The sequence below is a fragment of the Drosophila subpulchrella genome, unplaced genomic scaffold (assembly GCF_014743375.2).
Source record: "Drosophila subpulchrella strain 33 F10 #4 breed RU33 unplaced genomic scaffold, RU_Dsub_v1.1 Primary Assembly Seq61, whole genome shotgun sequence".
In the NCBI taxonomy this organism is placed as follows: domain Eukaryota; kingdom Metazoa; phylum Arthropoda; class Insecta; order Diptera; family Drosophilidae; genus Drosophila; species Drosophila subpulchrella.
This window is the reverse complement of record NW_023665697.1, coordinates 428,264-442,701: the sequence shown is the minus strand read 5'-3', so window position 1 is coordinate 442,701 and position 14,438 is coordinate 428,264. Positions and strand designations below refer to the sequence as shown.

General features: G+C 39.9%; 1 protein-coding gene across 4 annotated transcripts in view; it reads left to right on the top strand.

Annotated features, from left to right (window-relative positions):
- Positions 1–14,438, top strand: part of LOC119562564 (putative serine/threonine-protein kinase STE20-like) — a 244,685-nt gene that overhangs the window by 195,758 nt on the left and 34,489 nt on the right. The window contains exons 6-8 of one of the 4 annotated variants that reach the window (XR_005221886.1): positions 8,647–8,926; positions 9,297–9,358; positions 9,418–14,299. The exons of 2 other annotated variants lie outside the window; for them this stretch is intronic. The gene's annotated coding sequence lies outside the window, so the exon portion shown is untranslated. Of the gene's footprint in view, positions 1–8,646; positions 8,927–9,296; positions 9,359–9,417; positions 14,300–14,438 lie in introns of those variants that run through there. One more of the 4 variants, XM_037875776.1, reaches the window with a different exon arrangement.

Here is a 14,438-nt window from a genome sequence, read left to right as displayed (position 1 = left end):
GCTTTTTGCGTTGAGCCATGTCACCGCGTCCCTACTGCAGAACTGAAGGGTATTTGTATGGATGTAGATATTTGTATGTATGTAGATATTTGTATGTATGTAGATATTCGTATGTATGTAGATATTTGTTTGTATGTAATTTTCGCCGGTTTTAAATTTATTAAATATATTTAATTTAATTATAATTATTGCCGGCGGTGTATGTGTTGTGGACGTTTTCGATTTATTTGTGTATGGACTGTATTTGGAAAAACGAAAAGATATGTGCCAGTACTTAAGTGGCTGCGGATATACAGTGAGAAAATCTTGGAAAGTTTTGGGGGCCTGAATTGGCAGAACACTGGAAATTAAATAATTCTCACTGTATGCTTGGCTTATATTTGCACAATATTTTCACTAAGCTTGGAATATTTTTTCTCGATTTTATATAAGTGTATGTATGTATGGATGAGCGGCCAAATGCAATTAAAAAAGGAGTCGGAAAAAATTGGCAATATGGCCGCACGTTGCAAAAGGAAAATCGAAGAAAAAAATGGCGAAGTAATTTATTAATTGCCGTTGTCGGATTTAATCGGACTTGGATTTTGGACAAATCGTACAGAAAGTCAAACGAATTATATTTTCGAGTGGCTGACTGCAGACCGGCAATTAATGAGACGATAAAGCTTTACTTATCTTATCGGGTCGAATGGACCAAAATGTACGCCGGAGGGTAGCGGGGTACGTCGGCGCTGGTAGAATGGCGTGGGTTTCGGCGGTTAGCTGCTGGTGCGGCGGAAAGCGTCTAAGCTGTAGGGGAGAAAACCACTCGAAACGCGAATTGCCCCTTGACCGAAAAGAAGTTACGCACAAAAGTTAACTTGTAAAATAGGCGGGGGTACGACCGCGGTTTATTCAATTTGAACTCCAAAATCGAACTACTCAAGTCTAAGCTCCGCTCTGCGCTCCAAAGCGCAGCGGAGACTTCACGGAGGGGAGCTGGGAACAGCGCAGGAGAGCGGGAGCGCGAGAGAGCGAGAGAGCGGTGCAGCTGGATAGCGGGGCCGGTCCAGATTCGCCGGACAGTGGGCGTGAACAGTGATATTGTTGCTTATTTTATTTTCTATTATGCTTGAACCATCATCAGAATCTGTAGAATTATCCAGATCTGACATTAAAACAGCTGGGATAGTAAGATTATTTAAATCTTGCTCTTCTATTTTAGGGTTTGTTTCTGTAAAGTCTTCTGATTGCTATTGCTCTACCTAGTATTGGGTGGTCGTCTACTACTGATCTAACTTGTACACCTGGACTCTGCAAGCATTTTCTATCGCGGAAGGCACTATTACGTGACTTCTAGAAGATGAAAACGATCGTCCGCGATATCGCATTCGGATCGCGGAAGTGACTCCCGTCGGGAAGAAATTTGCCACTTCGGCGACACTTCTGGAAGTGTCGCCGAAGTCACTTCTGGAAGTGTCGCCGAAGTGACTCCGAGAAGTGTCGCTGAAGTGGCACATTTCTTCCCGACGGGAGTCACTTCCGCGATCCGAATGCGATATCGCCGAAGTCACTTCTGGAAGTGTCGCCGAAGTGACTCCGAGAAGTGCCGCCGAAGTGGCACATTTCTTCCCGAATGCGATATCGCCGAAGTAACTTCTGGAAGTGTCGCCGTAGTCACTTATGAAAGTCACTCAAAAATGTGACTTTATAAAGTATATGTATACATATGCTTGTAGAAGATACCTAGAAGAGTCTTTCCCCATTGGAAAATCTTGAATAAAAACATTTTTTTTTAACTTTTAATATTTTGCATTTATTTTGTGTATACGTGCTTTGTCCGGTTGTATACTCGGTCCCTGGCATGTAGGAAATTTTGCTGAACAATGTTATTTAGGTCCAGCTCCATCGACATAAGAAATTTACTTATAACCCTTTCTAAAAGAAACAGAAACCAAAATTGTTTTTTGTTCACTCTAAGTAAAAATAAACTAGAAGACATTACCTTTTACAATAAAATATGTTGAGAATCGTTGGATGCTGGGTTTCTCCGCAGTTACACACCAAGTAATGTCCACAGCTAGCTTGTCCGTAAAAAGGTTTGAATAATCGTACAGCTCACGATAAGCACGTAATTTCGCACGCTTTGTTGGGGGGACATTTAAATAAGTTAAGCAATTAAAAACATTTGGAAAGAAGCAAAGCTATATTTTTAAAACGCACAAATTTGATACAAAACCGCACTGTCCGCAGACAAGTCACGCAACGAAATGACGCTCGGGCGAAAAATAACGGCGTGGGTCAAAAGGAAGACCCAAAAAATTTTCAGAAAAAAAAGGGGTAACGGAAAATTACCGCGACCTCTTTTTATCGCGTGTTTTACTCACTACTATCGTCTTTCTATCGCGCAGAAGTGTCTCAGAAGTTACTTCTTCGCGATCCCGACCCTTTTTGTTTTTGTAAACTGTGTACTATCGTCTTTCTATCGTCCAGAAGTGACTCAGAAGTTACTTCTTCGCGATACATGTATATTTTGTTTTTGTAAAATGTGTTTAATCGCGTTTCTATCGCGCAGAAGTGTCTCAGAAGTTACGTCTTCGCGATCCCGACCCTTTATGTTTTTGTAAAATGTGTACTATCGCCTTTCTATCGTCCATAAGTGACTTGGAAGTTACGATATATGTATACTTTGTTTTTGTAAAATGTGTTCAATCGCGTTTCTATCGCGCAGAAGTTACTAAGAAGTGACTTCTGGACGACAGGCGATAGAAATATCGCCCTTTTGCTTGCAGGGGAATGGCGTATAATACAATTCCCTTTTGGGTGCTTGTGCAATATATTAGTGTAGAAGCATCTAAATTAAATGTTTCAATATATACATTTTCTAAATTATAAATGCTAACTGAAGTTGCTGAAACTAATTGCAGAATTCTTTCCTCAAAATGAGGGTCCCTATCATATGTATCTCTAATTGCCTTTAGTGTAGCCATTTTTAGTTAATATATTTTTATTTATTTATTTTTATTTATTTATTTTTATTTTATTCAATTTTCTTAAATTTTAAAATTTGATTACAGAATTATTATACCCGTTACTCGTATAGTAAAAGGGTATACTAGATTCGTCGGAAAGTATGTAACAGGCAGAAGGAAGCGTTTCCGACCTCATAAAGTATATATATTCTTAATCAGGATCACTAGCCGAGTCGATCTAGTCCGTCTGTCCGTCTGTCCGTCTGACCGTCTGTCCATCTGTCCGTATGAACGCTGAGATTTCGGAAACTATAAGAGCTACAATACTGGGATGCATGATGCAGGCATGCAGATTCCTGAGATTCCTGCGCAGCGCAAGTTTGTTTCAGCAGAGTGCCACGCCCACAAACCGCCCAAAACTGTGGCTCCTACAGTTTAGATGCTAGAATAAAAATTTGAACTGAAATGTATTGTTCTCATCAATACCTATCGATTGACCTAAAAAAAGTTTGCCACGCCCACTTTAACGCCAACAAACCGCCCACAAACTTAAAAATATCGTAAATATGAACGCGTATATCTCGGAAAGATAGAGAATTGGTATCTCAGGCTTAGATTCCCTAGCCTTGTACGCAGCGCAAGTTTGTTACGCGAATATGCCACGCCCACTATAACGCCCACAAACCGCCCAAGCCTGTGGCGCCCACATGCTAGATAAAAAATGTTAATTGAAATGTTTTGGTCTCGTCAATACCTATCGATTGATCCAAAAAACAATTTGCCACGCCCACTCTAACGCCCATAACGCTTAAGTCTGTCTACCGCCGGTAGGTGGCATTTTTCAATCTCGATGTTCTGCTGGCATATCTCCATTTCCCTTTGGTCCCTTAAGCTGAGTAACGGGTATCTGGTAGTCGAGGTACTCGACTATAGCGTTCTTCCTTGTTTTTCTGTTAATGTTGCTTGTGCTATATATTTTCATCATATACAAGGGTGGTCAAAAGTATTTTCACAAAAAAAAAGTTAAATATACTCATAATTTGAACTTACATCTTGTTAACTTAGGCATCAATGGAAAGGTAATTTAAATGCCGTTTGAATGTTACAATACATTTCTGAACCCATTCAGTACTTATTGAAAAGGACGAATTTGTATGAAAATGTCCTTTTTGAACTTTTTTCCTCGACTTGAAAACTAAAACTTTTTGATGCAAAAAGTTTCTTCAAACTAAAATAATAGTAACTGCAAAAAAAATTTTTCAAAAATCATTTTGCTTATATTTTTTATAATTTTTTGAAAATGCTTAGAAACATGCATTTCAGCCATATTTTTCTCTTTTTCATACAAATTTTTTCCGACATTGTCACCTTCAAAAAATCATAAAAAATATAAGCAAAATTATTTTTGAAAAATTCTGTTTGCAGTTACTATTATTTTTGTTTGAAGAAACTTTTTGCATCAAAAAATTTAAGTTTTCAAGTCGAGGAAAAAAGTTTAAAAGGGACATTTTCACACAAATTCGTCCTTTTCAATAAGTACTGAATGGGTTAAGAAATGTATTGTATCATTCAAGCGACATTTAAATTACCTTTCCATTGGTGCCTAAGTTAACAAGATGTAAGTTCAAATTATGAGTATATTTAACTTTTTTTTTGTGAAAATACTTTTGACCACCCTTGTATTTCTTTTTAAGACATTTATTATGAAATTTATACAGTTTATAGAAACAATTTGCGCACATTATAACAACAATTATTATTAGAAATGTATGTATTAATTCTAAGTGATTGTTATTTGACTCTACTTTATTGATAACATTTGCAGTGGAATCCACTGTTTTTGTGTCTACCCTTCAGTTCTGCAGTAGGGACGCGGTGACATGGCTCAAGGCAAAAAGCTTTTTTGTTTTTTTTTTGTGCCTAAAACGCTGGGCCGCTGTTAACGTCAGCAGAGAAGTCGGCGCAGCGCAGAAGACTGCCTACGAAAGCGATCGTGCAACAAAGAGAGGCAGATATTCGGAGATATCCCTTTCTTTCTTGTCTTATAATATGCCTGCACTCCGCGCTCGCAGAGACAAATTTCGGCCGGTCCGTTATTTTTTTTTTGGAGTCTCTCCGTTATGTTCGGCTAGCGACTAATATTTCGGCGGAAAAATTTTCGTCGCGCAGCGACATGTGAATGCCCTAATATTTTAGGAGCATTATTGTGTATCGAAAATATACAACTTATATTTTTTTATAAATTTAAATTATTTGATTATAGTAAAATTAAGTAAATTGAATTTACTTATAATGTTATGTTTACTTATTATACATTTTTATAACAATACAATTTTTTAGTTTAGTTATAGAAATTTAGTCCGTTAAAATTGATTTAAGTATTTAAAATATTTTAGAATTAACATTTTTAAAAAAATTCACATTGTGTTTTTTACTCAAGAAGTAAAAATTACGTAGTCGAATATTTTTCGCTTTAGAAAGGGTATAGGTGCAGTGGCACGCGCCAACAACGAAGATAAAACAAAAGAAATCAAGTAAAGGGGTGAGAAAAAGACTTGGTGCATTCTGTTTGAGTGATTGAAAGGGGAGCATCCATTTTCATTGTGCGCAGCAGAGTTACTTTAATCGTCTCTTTAAGTTAATATAATAAAGTCAGGTAAGTGCTACGTTAAGTTTAAGATGTTGTCCATTGATCTTAGTTTAAAGTAAGTATATTTTGAAGGTATTCAAAGGGTTTCGTTAGCCGAAAGTGGATGACGAAATGTTTTGTGCCAATAAAAATCCAGCAAAGGGTTAAACACAGCTATAAAAGGTAAATATACAATTAAGCAAATAAAACGCATTTTTTAAACATATGTTTTTTCAGGAGCGTTGGCCAAGGATTCAGAGGACCCGGACAAAGGTTTAAGAACGGCGATGACTAACGTTAAAAATAAGCTTACGAAACAAAAAAACAGAAACAATACTTGTGCTATTTTTGAAAATTTAAATAATACCATCTAATTAAAAAAAAATTAAATATGTATGTATTTTAAATTCTATATTTTCATAATTGAACTCATAGGAAAAATTCTGATTTTCACAAGTGATTTCACTTGGGACGTGTCACTTACAAGTGATTTCACAAGTGAAAACTCATGGAAAAATTCTGATATTCACAAGTGATTTCACATGGGACATGTCACTTGAAAGTGATTTCACAAGTGAAAACTCATGGAAAAATTCTGATTTTCACAAGTGATTCACTTGGGACGTGTCACCGGCACGTGACAGGCCATACGAAAAATGAGTATAAGGAATAAGTGAAATCCCGTAGGACTTCGAAAAATTTTCATTTGAATTTTCACTTGTGAAAATGCGGACATCCCATACAATTTTCTATATGGAGCGTCACTTGTTCCTCACTTGTGCAAGAGGACATGTCCCACGTGATTCCGAAGGTGATTCACAAGTGAAACTTTTTTTTTGGAACTAAAGGGTATTAACCCATCTTTGGGGTTGGTATTCTTGTATGTATATATATATATATGTATATGTATGTATGTATGTATGTATGTATATGTATGTATTTGTATCTTGGTCTGTCAAATATTTTACAGTTTTGAATTGATTCGTAAGTTCTGTTAATGTTATTCATTAACAACTAGTTCGATTTGAAGAATTTAGATTTGACTGTTTGGACCAAGAATTATTATATTTTACATATCATTTCCTGCCAATTTTTGTGTATGGTTTTCAGGCCGTACTCTTATCGGGCAACAGTTATTTCGCTCAATATTAAACATTTGCTTTAATGTAATAAATAAAAAAGTACGCATCGCAGTGCAGTTAAAAAAATTTTGCAACGCAGTGCAGAGAAAAAAAAAATTATGCGCTCTTGGCAGCGCTGTCGGTTGACTTTTCCTTGGTCTGGCTTGGTGCGCCCGACAGTGCCGGTGCTGGCTGCACAGGCTGTACTTCTATGGTGGGGCACCGGTGCTGGCTGCACATGTTTTTACTTCTTTGGTGTGGCACCGGGGCTGGCTGCACAGGTGTACCCGCAATGGGGTGAACACAGTGGTCCCTCGCAGTCATTCGGGCATGTCTTCCTCAGCTTGGGAACCTCAATTTTTTCTGGTGGAGGCAGTTTTTTTTATAGTTTTGGCAAGATTTTGAATTGCAGGGTAGGTGGATGTGTGTGTGGCTGTGATTTGACTTTTACGTACATACTGTTAGCCAATTTTTTATGTGTTCAACTTCGGCATGCAGTTCTACCGAGTTGTTCCAACTTATTGCATTGCCGCTGTTCAGCAGCTTCAATAGTTCAGCCTTTCTGGCTTTTAATCTTTTCACTACGCCACTACGTTTGGCTTACATCACACTCTACTCACTGCGTTTCTTGTTGTTGTTCTTGTTATTGCCCTTGCTGCCGTTGTTGCCGTTGCTGCCGTTGTTGCCGTGGTTGCTGTTTTTGCCGTTGTTGCTGTTGTTGCCGTTTCTTATTGTGCCAGGTCCAGATCCAGGACCAGATCCAGTTGGACCAAAGTCACTTTCGCCATGTAGTGTAAAGACATCTTTGATTTGTTTTAATATTCTTTATTTTAAATCTGGAGCAGCATTAGTGCCGCTACCAACGTCCAGTTATTTCTGAATTTATATTTTTCCTTAGGATCTAAGTAAGCGAGACGGCTATGTATATCTTATATATATTATGTGTATTTAATTATGCTCTCTTTTGTCTGGAGCGCGAGGGTATATGCATGTACTTGAGTTCGGTTGAGCGGCCTGCGTATGTAACAGAATGCTGACACTTGCACTTTCTGTGAGCACGCCGATCGACTCATGTTTCGGCCACTTAGGTTGACCGGGCCTTTGTTTATGTAAACACTGCAACAAAGTGTTACAGTGTGTTTGCTTCAAGTACCTTTGGTTCAGTAGATATTCAATATGTGTGCATTAGGGCGGTCCACATTTGTATGGACATTTTTAAGGTCCTACTCTCACCCGCCTACACGGTGCGCTTTGAGGTATTTAATGTATACCAAACGAAAAAAAAAAAAAAAAAACGCGATTTAGGGTCTGCGAATTGGTTTCAAAGTTTATAACTCATACGCACTGTTGCCCTTGATCAAAAATATTATTTTCATACGGGTTGCCTTGACTTGGTTTTATTTCTCAAATTCGTTTGTCAACTTTCCGAACTACTTTGGAAGCGTTCACTCAACATGATTCTGAAACGGCTTTCCCTGTTTCGGTGAAGCTCTCCTTTTTTATTAACATTTTTTTAGGCTAGAATAATCTTTGTGAAGCCGCGATATAGATTTAAAAATATGATGGTGAGGCCGGACTGGAATATACCTTTGACTCCAAATGGTAACTAGCATTTGTGTTACATCTTTGGCGCTTTGTAGCAAAGTTTTTCCGGAACATCTAGTCCAATAGAGGACACTAGATAATACGGACCTCTTAGATGGTAAATGTGTCAAATTCGGATCTTAGATGTCCAACCAAAAACATTTCAAAATTGTCCATTTCTTACTAATATTGACTGAGCTAAGAATTTTGACAAAGTTGGGGGTGGGAAATCGATTTTTTCGAAAAATGTTCTGGCTGGAACACATGTCGTATGACTAATTTTAAAGCAAACTTTGAGGACGATTCGCAAGGTCTAAGTCCCAACAACATTTTTTTTTATTTTTGATTAAATTTTTTACAGACATTAATCTACCATTTAAAATGGTGAGAACTAGTTTTCATTTTTTGGACCACCCTAATGTGCAAAGACACCGCCGTCTTACAAATTTACGCGGTCAAAGCAGAGGATTTTTTTTGCTGGAAAAAGGGTACAGGTGCCGCGGAAAATTATGCTCCGCTAGTCATGTATTTGTAGAGCTCGCATGGAAACACGGCCCTCAAAAGAGACATACGCGATGCGCGTGTGTATGGTCACCTAATCCTCAGGAGCTCCAGGGGAAAAGAAGGGACAGGCCAAAAAGGTACGTAACTGTACTGTAAACTATTACTATGTTTATGCTATGAATTTCATGCTTTCTCCAATACATGAAATTATAATAGCCCCTGTTTATACAACACAGACAAATTCATGAAATGATATTAGTAAAGCTGTCAAATTTTTTGAATTTGATATAGAGCTCTATAGAGTAGTAGTCTGTGAAGTAGGCTGTGCCTCAACTTTTCATGCATTGGGACTGAATTCATAGTCAACTTTCGTGTGTTATCGAATTCATGAAATGGTGTTTATGCACACACGAATTTGCTCATTTCATGAATTGATTTCATGAAATAGGCATAGCATAAACACAGTATATATCATCTAACTAATGCTCGCGACCTTTTTGATTCTAGGCAAACGAAGAGGACAAATAAGGCTCTCGGGTCTAAGTCCGGATGAATTCACAAACAGGGAAGTAAATATCACTATCAACAATCAAGGTACAAATGTATTTTAATTTTTCCTAAATTTCAGCCACTATTGGGCAGGTCCTGGAGGCGATGATAGACCGGGCTGAAGACTTCTCGCCGGAAGCCAGCAGCGATACGGGTCTCCAAGAAAGAAAACTGGCGCACTACGGTGAGTTGTGCAAGGGCAGTCGGAGGTTCGGCCGCCCGACAAAATGGCGGTACTTCTCAACGCCGCGATGCGACGGCTGGAAATTCCCGAGATGAGGTGGACGTGGTAGACCGGAACGGACTCACCGGGAAGTGCTTGATGTCGTCGGCGTCGACTGAGAAAGGCGTTTATGGCTGGTCGTCTATGCGGGTCGAACGGACACCGGTTGCTGGCAGCCAAGTCGGGGCTGGTACGTATGGCGAAGTCGCGCAGATATCAGTAGTACTCCCAAGTAAATATCCCGGGGCCCTTTGTGTTGGGACCCCGGCTGCCTTTATAAATGATTATTAATAAATAACGAACTACCATGTAACTTTCCTATCACTCACTATTATTCAGTTTTAAGCACAACAAAATTTATCCTAGCACTTCCAGCTGCATCTGCCTGGTTGGACAATATGGCGGCGACTATCCTCATATCTGCTGATCATCGTTTCTCCCCCCGCCATATTACATGGCCATTCCCAAAATTGGGTCATTGGATATATGGGGCCATTTAAGGTAATCCCAGAGCGAACCGGGATTAATCCTCAAATGACCAGATCACCCGCCAGATTCATCCCGCTGCTGAAACTATCGACCTAACCTATCGATAAAGTCCCTCTCTTATTATCGACTCCACTTGCAACACAGTGAGCACTTGTTGCTGGCACAAGGACGCTTTGATGGCGATGGTAACTGCGATGCCGGACCACAGGCGATGCAGGGACTGCGATGAGGTTGAGCTAAAGTAGGTTACCTGCTAGTTGGGATAGTGTATTTCGAGCCCTATTTCCAGAAGTAGGAAGTAAAACCGCGGAGCTAAGAGTTGCGTTGATAACTGATTTATTCTTAAATGGAACATGGAAGCTTAGTGTAATGAATAGTGAAATGAAACATATTCTAAAGTACGTCAGGAGATTTTGACTATGATAGCAGTTTGCGTAGTTGGCTCGGCTGACACTGCAAAATGTGCTGATCACATTGGGCAGTCAATGTGCCTTTGAGTCGGTAAGACGGTGAGGTAGTGAAACATAATCTAGTGATCAGCAATTCTCATCTGCAGTGGGTACTGTTCCCAACATGGCAACTGCTTGATTTGTTGAATGCAGGTCATGTTGAGCCCCCTTCGGTACAAACATTCTCCCCCCATTGAGGGGTACCTTCAACTAAGGCGTGATGTCGGTCAAAACTTGGCAGCAGCTAACAAATCATTGACCGTGTAGGATCTTTCCTTCAGCTTCGGAGGAACATTTTTGTAATTAAAGTCCTTTATATCTTCTTGATGCTGCTTAACGCTCCACTTTGCGACAAAAATGGCATTGTCGTGGGGACTGAAACTGTGCCCTCATAGAAATTGATCATTTGGCACGTCGATGTGATGTGGAACTTCTACAACAAAGCTTAGATATTTCTTGGCTAAATTTAAAAATGTTGTACAAAACTCTGATTTCTTTTAGTTGTTAAGTTGATGAAAAGTCGGTTCTATATTAATTGGATTTTCTCATGCAGTGTCTAATTAAGTCACCTGCAAGGAACCATTCTATGTAGCGATTGATTCTCTTTTGGACTAGTTAGTGTCGCTAATTTTTGATTAGCTACGTGTGTCTGCAGACTCTATTACTTTATGATCTATCAATGCCAAGTTCGATACATGAATCCCACCTTCATCGTGGGAAATCTCATTCTGCTGTTTGCTATCTTCAATATCAAATTGGTTATTATTCACCGGATTTTCATCTTTCTCATAAGCAGAGTTCGGTTCTGCAAGATCGTCTACGTTTTGTTCCAAAATAGGGTTCCAGTGGTTTATCAGGTCCCATTCTAAGAAGTTCACCGGTAATTAAACGATGATATACACCAGCCCCTAAGTTTAGGTCAATGGGTTCAGGTTGCCGAAAGTCAGGATCTACTAGCGGCAGATATTATAATATTCCCTCGGGAATATTAAGATCATTTTCAATTGGTAATGATGGTTTCTTTGCAAAGGCTGTGGGAATAATAAACACCTCTTCTGGTGTTTCAAAACCTGATGTAGATGACGAGAGCTTATTGATCTCATTGCTGTTGTTATTTTTCCTCCGATTCCAGATATTTTAATCGGTAATGAAATTTCCTTAAGAGATAGCAAATCTGTCATCCTCCTTGAGATAGGATTCACCTATGATCCGGAATCTATTACAGCGCGACATGTCAAAATGTTCCCTGCGTCACCGCAGAGTGAGCCTTGTAGAAAGTGCAGCTTCTGGCTAGCAAAGTGTGGTTTATTATGCACTAATTCCGCTAATAAGTCGTGAAACCGGGGTTAATCTAGATAGTTAGATATAGGCTCATTGGAGAGTCGTTCATAGCAAGACGGGCAAGGTCATATTTTATTCTTTACATAAGGTCTGGAACTGACTAACTTCTTCTGTGGCGGCTGCCTCTGTCCCATGCGTGTGCCGGACCACAGGCCGGACCAAATTGGCTACTGCTTGATTTGTTGGGTGCTGGTCATGTTGAGCACCCTTGGCTACGAACAGCAATGTTGCTGTTGATTGCGTTCCCCCAAGCCTGGGAGCAATAATTTAAAATGTGCTTAAAGTGGAATTTTAGAGCAGAACCTTGAGGTTCAGACACAGGAGTGATTGAGAATTTATAATCCATTGTAGGCTACTAGCTTTCAGTTTGAGATATCCTTTTGCTTTCAATATGTCTCCGCTAGTTTAGACATCTGACAAGGTGGACGCCGAGATATGTTACATCGTTGGCTTGGGGGATCTGCGTACTGTTCAAAGTTGCGAGGGGCAGTATTGTCTGTTAAGAGTAACGTTATATGTTTACACTTTTGTTAATTAATTTTGATTCGTCAGTCTAATAGCCACTTCACAACTATCACCAGATAATCTGTTGAGCTGCAGCTCTAGTTGGGCAGCTCGAGCGGCCCAGGCTTGCGGTTTCGTCGGCAAATGTGGACGTCTGCTTTCGACAGGCTAAGCAAACCCAAAGCAAAACAGACAACCAAACAACAGACAAGAACAATCTCAAAAAATTTCGGTACAGCCAGTGCAAGTGCAAGCAAAGCCGGCGCGCAAGTAAACCTACGTGTCATAAAAATTACGGCGGCGAGATGGACCCACTAGACCCCTCTAAAAATGTAGAACTATTAAAAAAATCCAGGCCCCGAATATGTCATTACTAGCAGATCTGAACCAAAGGCCTCATTTACATCAAAACTACCAAAAATGCGACAAAAGAACAGCCCTTTCAATCTTAAAGTTACGTAACATAAACAACACCCCGCTTCCATACTCAACCGTCACCAAAAACGTAGCTCAAGCTCATAAAAACGCTGCACTTCAGCAAAACTCAATACCTCAACACCTCAAAGGACCCAATTCCACGCAAGAAGCTTCAACAACCTCCAGAAAACTAACCTCTTATACAGATCTTACTACGACTACAGTTATTAAAGTAAACTCCTTAAGCTTGCCAGAAACTTCCGACGAACTTCCCCCTAACCCAGTAAAATTCCACGCATGCTCGGCCCCCACCGAAATCCCACGGCAGCCAAACATCTAGCAGCCAAATACTTTGTTGGCAATAAAGTTGCCAACCAAACACAAACATTGGGACGACTAAAGATCCAAACCCCACATGTGCATCCGCTCCAATTTCAATGCCATTCCGCTAGGTCAGCACATTTGCATGTCAACATTTAAGCATTGAAAGACGAATACTAAAATAAAGAATTCAGTTCGATATATGTTGTCAAAGAAACCACAACTTGGTACTGTTAATTATTGGGAGGCTCCCCGAACCAAATTGAAATTCCTTTACTAAGCTAACTCTCGCAACGCTCAAAGCCGCAAACAAGACTTCTAATAAAAAGAAACCAAAACAAACGCAAACCAACCTGGAGACCCCTCGTGCGACTCTTGCGACATGGAAACCAACTAAACTCCCAACTAAACTAATGCTCAAAATATTGCAATGAAATAAAAAAGGCTATAGAAATAATCACCTAGAATTACAAATACTTTTTAAGAAATTACTTACTTATCCAACACAATATCCATCTCCATACCCATAAACTTCAAGTCTCCCCCCATCAAATCTTCCCATAGTCGTCTTCAACAGTTGGCACCGTTATTGGGGATCCCACTGATCCAACTCCAGAGGCAACATAGTGGCGAAATTCATAGACCGCTCAGACTACATCCTCCTTAATGACATGTCTCCAAACCGCTACTCTACTCACAGCACACTGACACACATAGACCTGTCTCTCGCTACAGCCGACAAAGCCCAAGAAATAACATGGAAAGTGATTAACGACCTTCATGGAAGCGATCACTTCCCATCTTGATTTCTATGCACGCCATTATTGCTCCACCTGCCACTTTTACACCTACCATCGCTCCGTTATGGTCGGTAGTTCAGTCTGAGGGGGGAGGAGTAACCGCCTCAGCAATTTCCCTCGGCGAAACCCCCACGGCAGCCAAACATCTAGCAGCCTCAGCAATTACCCTCAGCGGGCCCTCACCGAAATCCTAAGGCAGTCAAACATCTAGCAGCCAAATACTTTGTTGGCAATAAAGTTGCAAACCAAACACAAACATTGGGACGACTCCAGATCCAAACCCCACATATGCCTCCGCTCCAATTACAATTCCATTCCGCTAGGTCAGCATATTTGCATGTAAACATTTAAGCATTGAAAGACGAATAATAAAATAAAGAATTCAGTTCGATATATGTTGTCAAAGAAACCACAACTTGGTACTGTTAATTATTGGGAGGCTCCCCGAACCAAATTGGAATACCTTTACTAAGCTAACTGGCGCAGTCGGTAGCCCTTCGCCCAAGGACGGATTCTACCCTAGGACTTGAGGAAGGATCTGAGACGACGAAGGTGA